A 12,632-nucleotide genomic window follows, 5' to 3' on the forward strand; every position below is an offset into this window, starting at 1 on the left:
TGGTCTGATGAGACCAAGGTTGAACTTTTTGGTCACAATTCTAAAAGGTACATTTGGTACAAAAACAACACTTCTTATCACCAAAGAACACCATCCCCATGGTGAAGCATGGTGGTGGCAGTATCATGCTTTGGAGTTGCTTTTCTTCAGTTGGAACTGGGGCTGTAGTCAAGGTGGAGGGAATTATGAACAGTTCCAAATACTAGTCACTGTTGGCCCAAAACCTTCAGGCATCTCCTAGAAAGCTGAAGATGAAGAGAAATTTCATTTTTCAACAAGACAATGACCCCAAGCATACATCCAAATCAACAAAAGAATGGCTTCACCAGAAGAAAATTAAAATTTTGGAATGGCCCAGTCAAGAGCCCAGACCTAAAGCCAACAGAAAATCTGTGGGGTGACCTGAAGAGGGCTGTGCACAAGAGATGCTCTTGGAATCTGACAGATTTGGAGTGCTTTTGCAAGGAAGAGTGGGCAAATATTGCCAAGTCAAGATGTGCCATGCTGATAGACCCCTACCCAAGAAGACTGAATGCTGTAATTAAATCAAAAGATGCTTCAACAAAGTATTTGTTTAAGGATGTGCACAGTTATGCAACCAGCTTATTGTATGTTTTTTATTTTTTATATTTTTCCCCTAACGGATTTGTTTGTTTTTCAATTGAATTGTACAGGTTGTAGGTCACATTAAAGGTGAGAAAAGTTTTGAAATTATTTATTGTGGTCTCATTTGTTTTATATCACAAAAACTTGGCATTTTAACAGGGGTGTGTACACTTTTTATAGCCACTGTACGTTCAAAATAGGGGACTCTACCTCATCCAGCAGACCCATAACCAGTGGTGTTCCATAGGGATCAGTTCTGGGGCCCCTATTGTTCGGAATCTACTTCTTTGAAGTACAGGCTGAAACTAAAGGACTGTGGCTGACAAAGTTTGCCGATGACTGCAAACTGGGAGCGATCACTGAAACCCCTATCAATGTCAACATCCTATAAGGAAGTCTTACGCAGACGAATTACTGATGCTAAAGTCATGATCTTAAACTTAATGCAAAAAAATGCATTATCATCCCCTTCAGCAAGGGTGATGTTCCTGCAAATTACCACATCAATAGCAATACCCTAAGTATACACTCAGTGATGAAAGATAGTACAGTTTTGTACCTACCATAAATGTAGATGTCCGAGAGGTATGCATCTGCAGTCCTAACATATGGGTTGTCCTGCCTCAGGCAGCCCTTCGGTCGGCCGGATTCCAAAGTCTGGGTCTGGCCTCGGCTGATGTCGCACTTCACCCGACGTCATAGCTGCTGTGAATTGGGTATAAAGGCATCAGCCAACGCCATTTTCCTCAGCGTTTCTTGCCCCAGATGCCAGGTGCCCTCTAGGAAGGCTAAATTTGGATAAATGCAAATGATTCCAAACAGTAGAGAGCAAACAAAAATAAACATGTATATACATATATACAAACAAATACACCATAATAGATTCCCCCAGCTAGCTACAAGATGGGCAAATACCCTAGGAGTACCACAGAGGGGAAGGAGGGTGGGTAATCCTGACTGCAGATGCATACCTCTCGGACATCTACATTTATGGTAGGTACAAAACTGTACTATGTCCTTCAAGGATGCATCTGCAGTCCTAACATATGGGTAGAATACCATAGCCAAACTGGGGGAGGAGGCACTAAGATGATTATGGTGTAGTTAAGATCCCTTGCAAAACAGCAGTTGCAAAACCTGCTCGGGATCTGGAGTATAAAGGTAGATTATAATGCTTGGCAAATGTATGCACGGAGCTCCAAGTAGCAGCCTCTAAAATGTCCTTGGTAGCCACTCCTCGTAAGAAAGCTGTAGTAGTGGCTGTAGCTCTTGTGGAGTGAGGTCTGATGTTTTCTGGAGTTGTCTTTCCATGAAAAGAGTAACAAAATCTAATGCAATTTCCTATCCATTTTGAGATGGTCTGTTTTGAAATTGCTTTTCCTTCCATTCCTGTTGCATATGCTACCAGAAGCTGGTCAGTTTTTCTATTGTTCTTGGTTCTGTCCAGATAGTAGCGCAATTGCCTGTGCACATCCAAGGTATGTAGTAGTCTTTCCCTCCTGTTCTGTGGGTTGGGGAAGAATGTTGGTAGGTGGATTGCTTGGTTCAATGATACCCTGGAGACCACCTTTGGCATAAAAGTAGGGTTATTTCTCAAGGACACTCTATCCTGATGGAAGATAAGGAAGGGCTGTACTGCCATTAATGCCTGTAATTCAGAAACCCTTCTTGCTGAAGTGATTGCAAGCAGGAAAGCAGTTTTCCAAGATAAGAACTGTAATTCCAGAACCAACTGTAGAACCAACCACCCCCACTCCAACAACTTGCAAACAACAGTGCCCTGTAAACATTGCTAACACATTCAATAGTTTCTTCACAGAAACTATACAATCCCTGGCCACACAATTCAAACAAGCAACCAGCCCACTCCACTACCCATGCCAGCAGAATACTACAACTACATCAGATCATCTATTTACCTTCGATCCAGTACCTATATTCTTTATAACATCTCTTCTTAAAAAACTAAAACCCACTAAGCTAGCAGCTGACCTTCTCCCAGCTGAGTTTCTGCAAAAAGCAGCTGAGGCCATTTCCTATCCCGTCTCCATAATCATAAACCGTACCTTGTCAGAAGCCTTCATCCCCTCCATATGGAAAATGTCCCACATTATTCCTCTCCATAAAGGTGGTAGCTCACTAGAGCTAACCAACTACAGACCTATAGCTATACTCTCACCCCTGGCCAAAATTATGGAAAAGTGTGTCCACAAACAACTGATGGAACACCTCACCAAAAATAAAATTCTAGCCAACTCCCAACATGGCTTCAGGCCAAATCACAGTACCACATCAGCCCTACTATCCTTTTCTAATGCCATCAATAACTTCAGAAACAATAATAAACTATCATCTGCTCTTTTCTTAGACCTCTCCAAGGCCTTTGATATGGTGAACCACATTCAACTCCTCCATACATTAAAAAAACTATCACTCAGCAATTCCACGCCGAAATGGTTCCAATCCTACCTGTCCAATAGGCAACAGGCTGTTCTATGGCAGGACAAATTATCTACATGCCTACCTGTTACACTTGGGAGTTCCCCAAGGATCTATTCTTGGCCCTCTTCTCTTCACCATCTTTGTTAATGACCTGCCCACAATCACCCCCCATGCCACATGCATTCAATATGCAGATGATTCGACTATCATCAGCACTGCCTCCAACCTGGCAGACCTCACTGCTTCAACCCAAGACACCTTCAACCTAATAGAAAAATGGTTCTCAAGTCGACAACTAGTTCTCAACCCCAACAAAACAAAACTACTTACTTTCTCACCCACTAACAAGACTCTTCCCCCCACCTTCTCTATTACATCCTCCAATGGAATCACTATATCACCAGAAGCTCACACAAAGCTATTAGGTGTTACCATTGATAACTCCCTTAAATTTGACACCCATTTCAATCTTACCATCAAAACCGTCAATAAAAAGCTCTCATTCCTCACACTAAAATTACAATTGCCAGCACACACCTACTATCAACTCTTTTCTATGCCTCCCCCCTCTTTACAAACCTAAACAAGACAACCCTTAACAAACTTGCTTCTTGTTACAATCACATAGCTAGATTTGCCACAAATTCCACCTTTAGAACGCACCACTGCACTAACTTGAAGCAACTAGGGTGGTTAGAGTTTTCCAGCCAACTCCATTTCAACCAACTCAAAACGGCTCACCAGATACTGTATCACCCAGAGAAAACACCAGCTCTGAAAAACATCATTCACCCCTATATTAACCTGCAATCTTTACGCTCCTCCAATAAGATCTTAGCTCAAACTACCAAAGCCAATAATTCTGCTGGGGATTCTCTATTCTCAAACTTTGTAGGTAAAATGTGGAACTCCCTACCGACCATGCTCACCTCAGAACCCTCACTCCTACAATTCAAAAAAGCTTAAACCCCATCTCAATACTCTCTGGCAATGTCCCTGTTCCAAACCTGATTAACCACTATCATTTACCCTTCTCTTACCTCACTATCCTTAACGCTTTTAACAAGGCGCCGCCTTTGTAACTGACCTATGTTTTTTTTTTTTATATGCTGCTGTTGTTTTTTTTCCCAAGATGTGATGTATCTTTATATTGTATTTAGAACTCAACTATCTTCCTTTTTTTGCATTAACAATGTTCATATGTTTGTTATGTACCTGGAGCTTTTCTCCCCGGGCCTCCGCTGAAAATGGACATGTATCCAGTCGGACTCTCCCGGTTAACAAATGTAAAATAAAATAAATAAATAAATAAATAAATAATTCTGATGTTGCTGCTGGCTCGAAAGGGGGAAGTGTTAACTTTTCCAGTACAAAGTTAAGGTCCCATGTAGGCAAGGGTGGCTTCCTTGGAGGCTTTACATTTTTAATTCCTCTCAGAAACTGCCTGAGTAGAGGATGAGAGAAGACTGGAGGATCCATGTTGTATTCTGCTGAAATTGCTGATGCATGAATCTTAATGGAGGAGTAAGACAGGCCATTGTGGAAAAGTTCTGCTAAATATTCCAGGATGTTAGCTACGTTTGCCAATGATGCATTTTCTCCTTTTGCTGCACTCCAAATGAGGTATATTTTCCATTTGGCTGAATAAGTCTTCCTTGTGGAGGGTCTGCGAGCCTCCAGGATAATGTCTTTAACCCTCTGGGATAAATCCGGGTTATTTTGTTTTATGTAATATTCCAAGCAGCTAGTTGCAGTGTTTTCAAGTTTGGATGTAGGATCTTGAAGTTGTTCTGTGTTAGCAGTAAAGGAACTAGAGGTAGAGGCCATGCGTGAGTCCGAGACATACTCCTCAGTAGTGGGTACCAATGCTGCCTCGGCCAGTCTGGAGCTATCAGGATGATCCTTGGGCGATCTTCTTTGATCTTCAGTAGCACTTTGTGCATCAAAGGAAGAGGTGGGAATGCATATGCTGTTAGGTTTTCCCAACTGAAGGAGAGGGAGTCCACCTTCCAAGCAAGTGGGTGGTATGCCCTTGTGCAGAATTTCCTCAATTGGTGGTTGTGTGGGGATGCGAACAGGTCTATTTCTGGTAGTCCCCATTTCTTTGTAATGGATTTGAAGATGTCTGGATGCAGCATCCATTCGTGGGCATCCGTGATAGTTCTGCTTAAGGTGTCTGCTAGAATATTTTCTTTTCCTGGCACAAATATGGCCTTGAGCTGAATGTTGAGGTTCAGGGCTACATTCCACAGGTCCATTGCCATCCGGCATAGAGGATATGAGTGTGTGCCTCCTTGTTTGTTGATATACCACATGACTGTAGTGTTGTCCGTCCTTATCAGCAAATGACCCTGTTGAAGAAACGGTCTGAATGTCTGAATTGCTTGTTTCACTGCCAGCATCTCTTTTTGATTTATGTGTAGGTTCAGCTGGTCTTGTGTCCATAGGCCTTGTATACACTTGTCCACCATGTGTGCCCCACAGACTAGGTCCGAGGCGTCCGTGGTGATAGTCTGGCTTGGGTGAGGTTTGTGGAAAGGCAGTCCTCTGTTCAACTGACAGGCCTGAGCCCACCACAGGAATTCTTGCTTCAGGCATGGGATTATTGGAATCTGGGCTTCTAGGCTGTGCTTGTGTTGAGACCATATATTCCTTAGGTACCATTGCAACTTCCTCATATGCAGCCTGGCATGTGGAATCAATATTATGCAGGATGCCATGTAACCCAGGGCTTGCAGGACTTTCCTTGCTGTAAGCTGGTTCTGTGTTGTTAATGCCATGAAATAGAGCGGTAGTTGCTTTTGCTTTTCTGCTGTGAGAAATGCCATCTGATTTGAAGTGTCCAGTTCTGCACCCAAGAATGTTTGTTATCCTTTGGGATGGTACCAGCCTTGACTTTTTCATGTTGACTGTGTATCCCAAACTTGCAGTAGTTGTATAACCTTTTCCAAATCTTGTGTTAATTTGGTGGTGTTGTCCGCTTGTATTAGACAGTCGTCCAGGTATGGATAAATCTGAATTCCCTGAAGCCTGCAATGAGCAATTTCTGATGCCAGGCATTTCGTGAATACTCTGGGCGCAGTAGATAAGCCAAAGGGCAATGCTGAGAATTGATAATGCTCTGATCCTGCAAGAATTCTGAGGTATCTTCTGCAATCTGGTCGTATAGGGACGTGCAGGTATGCCTCCTTGAGATCTAGAGTCACCAGCCAAGACTCCTTGCCCAGCATGGGAAGAAGTTGCTGTAGGGTCAGCATTTTGAATTTTGGAACAATGAGATATGTGTTCAGAGCGGACAGGTCGAGAATAGGCCTCCATTGGTTTTCTTTTCTTGGTACCAGGAAAAGTCTGGAGTAAAATCCTTGTCCTTGTTCCATAGGTGGTACCATTTCTATAGCTCTCATCCTTAGTAAGTGGTTGATTTGTCCTAGAGCGTTTGTTTCTTGGTTTGGTGGAAGGTTTGGCATTCCTCTCTTTTTTGGTAGAGTGTGGAAGTAAAACCTGTAGCCTTTGTCTATTGTCTGTAAAATCCATTTGTCTCCTGTAATGTAATGCCAGTTTACGGAAAATAAGGCTAGCTTTCTGCCTAAGGGTGCTTCCAGTTGTTCCCTGGTAGGCGGTATCAGAGCCAAGTCATTGTGTCTGTCCTGTGGAAGTGGTAGTAGCTGAATCTGTGGCAGTACTTCTCTGGTTGTTAGGCTGCCACTGACGTCCCCTGTAGGCACCTCTGGAATGACCTCTGCCTCTTGGGTGCCTATTTCTGCCTCTCTGTGCTCTGGAGGTGTCTGGAAAGGACCAAGTCTTCGAAGGCCAATTTCTACTAAACCTCGGAGGTTGGACCTGTAAGAAATCCTTGACTGTTTGTACAGATTTTGCTTTTTCTTCCACCTTCTTTAGCACTTGCTGTGCAGGGGAGCCAAACAAACTTTGCTTCTCCATGGGAGCATCTAGGAGCTTTGACTTTACATGGTCTGGTAAGGATTGCTCTTTTAACCATGCATGCCTTCTGACCACTGTTCCAGTCATAGCTGATCTAAAGGAAGCCTCCAGTGCATCATAGCCGCATTTTAAGGAATGATTACTGACCTGCTGAGTGTTATGTACCAAATCCTGAAGGGACTTACGGTCTACAGGTTCAGGAGAGGACAGTTTTTTATTTAGCTGGTCTAACAAAAATTCCTGATACTGAATCATGTGGAATTGACAGTTTAAGGTCCCAGCCGAAAGAGTAGCAGAAGTATAAACTTTTTTACCCCATCTCTCTAATGCTCTAGATTCTCTTTCAGAGGGGGTTTTTGGCAGAGGCAGCTGCTACAGCTTTGGGACCCTGTGAAATAGTTTCAGGATCTGCAATAGGAGCCTTATACAAGTGAAAGCGTGTGTCCGGGACCCTGTAATATCTGTCGGGTTTAGCAGGGGCCGGGGGAAGAGAGTCAGGAGCAGTACAGGCATCATTAAATGCATCATCCACAACTGTTAGTACTGGAGGAATGGCTAAAGGCCTATGCTGTGGTAAATGTAAAAAGGTCCTTAGCCTTTTCCTTGAATCTGAAAAATCCTGGCCCTGATAGCATGTAAGGTTTCCTCAAAGGAAAATTCCTCAGGAGGAGAGGCAGAAGGAATGGAGTTTTCTGCATCAGAATCCTCATATGGAGAATAGGGGCCTTCTGGAGGGTTTGAATTTTCTGACTCATCCGAGGAGTAGTCAGAAGAAACTGGATCGGGGGGCTCTGCTCTAGGCCTCCTCTCTGGTGGGGGTTGAGAGGCCCTGTCTGGGTGAGGTTGGGATCCCCTGATCAAAGAAATAAGATCCTCAGCCAGGCTGAGCATTTGGGAACTAGAGGTAGGCCTGTGTGGGGTTTTAGCAGGCAAGGCCTTAGAAGATTTAGCTGCTTTAGCCCTAGAAAAGGCCTTGATAGACATAGATGCAGGGGGCCTAGCAGCTCTACGTGCTGGAGTAGATATGTCTAATGGAATAGTATCTGATAAATCCTGGGGGCCTGCTACGGTAGGGGAAATTTCAGTAGCAGATTCAGCCATGCTGTGTGAGGCCTCGGCTGTCGGAGGTATGCTTTCGGCCGAGGGAAGAACAGAGGACTCGGTTTCAGCCGAAACCAAGACACTTGCGGTTGGCTTAACCGTGGTTTCAGCCGAAACCGCGGACCGCGAGTGTCGGTCCTTTTCCTTACGCTTTTTAGCTAATTGTGAAGTCGGAGTCTCCGACGGCATTTTGTAAGCAAAAGCGGGACCAAAAAACTCCTCCGCAAACTCCGACCGACGTCTAAGTGTCCGTCGGTTGAAGGAAGCACAGGCTAGACAAGCTGATACGTCGTGGTCTGGGCCTAAGCAAGGAAGGCAGTAAGAGTGGAAATCCTTATGAGGTATTTGTTTCCCACAAGTTAAACAATTATTTACTTTTTCTGACATTGGCTGAGGCAAGAAAGAGTCCCCAACGGGGTACTTAGCTTTTTAGAAGTCTTCGGTAGTAGAAATCTCTGGATCTGACCGACCGGCACTTGCGAACAGCTTCTGCTTGGCACCGCGGCAAGAAAGACTGAGGAAAATGGCGTCGGCTGATGCCTTTATACCCAATTCACAGCAGCTATGACGTCGGGTGAAGTGCGACATAAAGCCGAGGCCAGACTCAGACTTTGGAATCCGGCCGACCGAAGGGCTGCCTGAGGCAGGACAACCCATATGTTAGGACTGCAGATGCATCCTTGAAGGACATCTGGGCACACAGGTTGACAGCAACCTTAACTTCGATCACCATGTCTCCATAGTAGTAAGAAGGGCATTTTATATTGCTCATCTCATAAGCAAGGTCATTGCCTCCAGAAAAAAAGAGGTTATAACTCCCCTGTGCTCTTCCCTCATCAGGCCAATAATAGAGTACAATGCTCCTTTCCAAACACCTGTGGCAACGGGAGAGACCACAAATATTCCTTACAATGAAAATTCAGGGTCTTCAAGATCTGTCTTATGTGGATAAATTGAAATCATTGTCACTTTACTCTGTGTCATACAGACTGCACGGAGGCAACCTGTGCATTACATACACAGCAATCGCTGACCCATCTTTAATGGAAATGCTGCACATTCACAAGTAAAATGGCACACAGTTCACTTGCTCAAAGGACTTCAACCTGGTATGCAATATCAAGAGCGTTTGCTGGAGAGACAGATTTGTTTCACAGAGTTTGCCTCACTTTTGGAACAAGCTTCCTATTCGTGTTAAACAAAGCTCCTCATTGGCCCTATTTAAGGGTAATTTGAACGATTGGATGGCTAACTGGAAATTCATCCCAGGGGTTCAACCTGAGTCCCTCTTGGACAGGGGCAATAGGTGCTGATTTTAGTGTCAGCTTGAACAAGACACCTTGGGGAACACGAGTTGAACTTGGCTAGGCCTGTAAGGGCCCTGGGGATGTTAGTATAGTAACCTCCTATGATCCTATGAAATGTTTAACATAGTCAAAAATAGCAGTGTGACACTAAAAAACATTTCACACAGCAGAAAAACAGCAAGGAAACTCCAAAGAATGATTTAAACAGCAAACAAATCAGTTATTTAAACAGTGATTGGCAGGAAAACAGAGCAAGCAGAACAGATTGCTTTGCAAACAGTGAAAATAGCAAAAAGACCTTTGCAAACAGTGAAAACCGCAATACAATATGATTTAACAGACACAGTAAGGCAGACAACTGCAGTCCAACAGTGCAGTTAGCACACAGTATAGAAACACAGTAATAAAGTAGGCAGCAGGCAATAAAAAAGTGGAGTAAATAGAATATTCAAGAAAAAAAAACAGGCAACTTATGTTTTTTGGGAAGTTGAGAAGCCTCTAGTTGTCTGGTATTGCAGCTCAGAATTGTGGCTGGTAGCCCTCCTCAGTTCAGCTCGGTAGAAATAAAACCTATATTAATCCAGTACCTGGTGTAAGAACAGACCTTCTAGCCTTGTAATATTCCAGTACCAAAGACAAGTGTACTATCTGTTGAGCCACTGAGGAGGTCTGGGAAGGGATCCAACACTCACGGCAGCTGAACTAAGTGAGGCCAAAGGAAAGGGAACCATACCTGTCAAGGCCAGAAGGGGGCAATGAAGATTACTTTGATCTTGCACAATATTGTTTTCTGGATGAACTTGGAGATAAGTGGTTCATAGATTCATAAGTAGCTACTAGGCTATTAGCCCTAGGGCCTATATAAGCCTAGCCAAAAAGGTACCCTGCCTTTCACCACCAAGAAAATTATTTTCCTGTGCCTCTGTCGAGCACAGCCACAGAAGTGATCCTCAGGGTGAATTTCCTATCTCCCATCCAATCATCAAGATTTTTCTTGAAGAGTGCTAATGAGGAGCTTTGTTTGATCTAGATAGTTAGCTTGTTCCAGAGTATGGGAAGACTCTGGGACAGGAATCTATCCCTCCAGCATGTTCTGTTTATTGTGGTGACAGGGTTTAGGTCCCTAGAGCACGTAGCTTGGAGGGATTCGGATTTCTTTAAGTGGAGCATGTCCAACAGCTCTGGGTTTAACACAGCTGAGTAGGCGATATGCGACGGAGTAAAGCTGGAGTTTTTTGAGACGGTCTGCATAGGCCATCTGTTTGAGGCCGTTAATCCTCTTTGTGAGGTATTTCTGCGGCCTTTCCAGTTGTTGTAGATGTCTTGTGAGGTACATAACAAAGGGGGCACTGTATTCTATAATGGGTCTAATGAGTGACGAGTACAGGGGAACAATGACCTCTTTTTTCCTGGATGAGAAACCTTTTGTGATTAGGTGTGCCACGTAGAAGGATTTCCTGACTACTGTGGCAATGTGATTGTCAAAGGAGAGACTACTGTCCACCTGTGTCCTAAGGTCTCTTATCACACTTTCGGTGTTAAGTAGACTATCGCCTATGTGGTAGCTCATGTGTACAGAGTTTTTACCAAAAGAGATGACGATGCACTTTTTGGCATTGAGCTTGAGGCCATGGCTTTGACACCAGGCATCTGTCTCAGTGAAGCCCTTTTGTAGGATGTCCACATCGTTAGGAGATTTGACTATGGCTCCTAGTTTGCAGTCATCTGCGAACTTCATTACCCAAAGACCTTCTGTGTTAGCCTGTACTTCACAGAAGTAGATACCAAACAGGAGAAGACCCAGGACTGAACCCTGTTGTACTCCACTTATCACTGGTCTGAAGTCGGATTTGAAGTCTGCCACTTTCACAGTGTGGGTTCTCTGTCAGTGAGCCGGTTGGCAACCCATCTTGTGACTCAGGGATTTATACCTAGTTTAGTGAGTTTATCTATAATTCCAGAGTGGGGGATGGTGTTGAAAGCCTTGGTGAGATCTAGATAGGCTGTGTGAACAACCTTACCCTCATCTAAAGCTTTGGTGACTGCTTCAAAGAAGTCTATCAGGTTTAGGAGACACAATCTGCCTTTTACAAACCCGAACTGGGTGGGGTCCAAAGTTTGGACATTACCAATGTCATTGCTTATAAGTTCCATGATGATATGTTCTATAGCCTTGCAGACCAGGCTCATCAGGCTAATGGTGCGGCAGTTCCCTGGGACCATGGTGGCTCCCCCTTTGTGGAGTGGGATATAGTCATAAAGCAGACCTGGGAGCCAAGGATGGACTACAGCATCTCTCGGTGACTTACCTTGTGGAGGGATGAGAGCAAAGTGATTTCTGCATTTGTTGTTTAGCTGAGAAGCATGAGGTCACAGCAAGGTTGGCCCCGGTAACTGAAGATCTTAATTGCCACTGATATGTCGAGAGACCACTTGTGAGGCAGTAGTATCATTCTGCACAATTTGTCCACTAGGATGTTGGAAGTCCCAGGTATATATATGTGTTTCATCAGTTCTAGGGTGTCTCCAAAGAAGACATCTTCGGGGGGGGGGGGGGTCTTGAAGAATCTTCTCCCTCATCTCACATCAACACCTGATATCTCCTTTGGAGACATCTTAGAACTCCTCAAACAAAGGGGTGGTTGATCCATGCAAAAGTGGTTTGAAGACATCGCCAAGTTTGCCAACTGCCAGACTTCCACGGCTTCTTGGCAAAGTGGGTATGATCTGATTCCACCTTGTTTGTTGATGTACCAAACTACGTACATTTTGTCTGAATGTATGCCAATCACATCCTTGGGCAGAAGGTCCTTAAGAGCCTGTAACGTAAGAAGGACCACGCAACACCACTGATGTGAAGGTTGGTCTGTAACAGGGACCACATTCCTTGGACTGTTCTCCTTTCGAAATGCCCCCCCACCCAAGAAGGGAGGTGTCTGTAATCACTGTGGCTTTGGGTATTGGAGGAGAGAAATGTTTGCCCAGAGTAACTAACTGGACGTAATCCACCATTGGATGTGGTTCTTGCAGATCTGTGTGAGTCAAATTTTGTGGTGAACGGGATGAATTCTCTAGGACCACTTACTGCTAGTGTTCACTGTGGAACTCTCATGTGGTATCTGGCAAGTGGCACCATCACTATAGAAGGAGCTATTAATCCTAGAAATATTCAATATCAGTCAAGCCTGGAGGTGTGGTCATTTTATTATCTGAAGGGCAACTGATCTGATCAATTTG

The 12,632-nt window shown here is 44.2% G+C and overlaps 1 protein-coding gene across 1 annotated transcript in view; it reads right to left on the reverse strand.

Annotated features, from left to right (window-relative positions):
- The window catches only part of MAP9 (microtubule associated protein 9), a 1,126,417-nt gene that overhangs the window by 781,280 nt on the left and 332,505 nt on the right, over window positions 1-12,632 (reverse strand). The gene's annotated exons all lie outside the window — the stretch shown is intronic.

The sequence above is a fragment of the Protopterus annectens genome, chromosome 2.part1 (assembly GCF_019279795.1).
Source record: "Protopterus annectens isolate FY-2018-M chromosome 2.part1, PAN1.0, whole genome shotgun sequence".
In the NCBI taxonomy this organism is placed as follows: Eukaryota; Metazoa; Chordata; order Ceratodontiformes; family Protopteridae; genus Protopterus; species Protopterus annectens.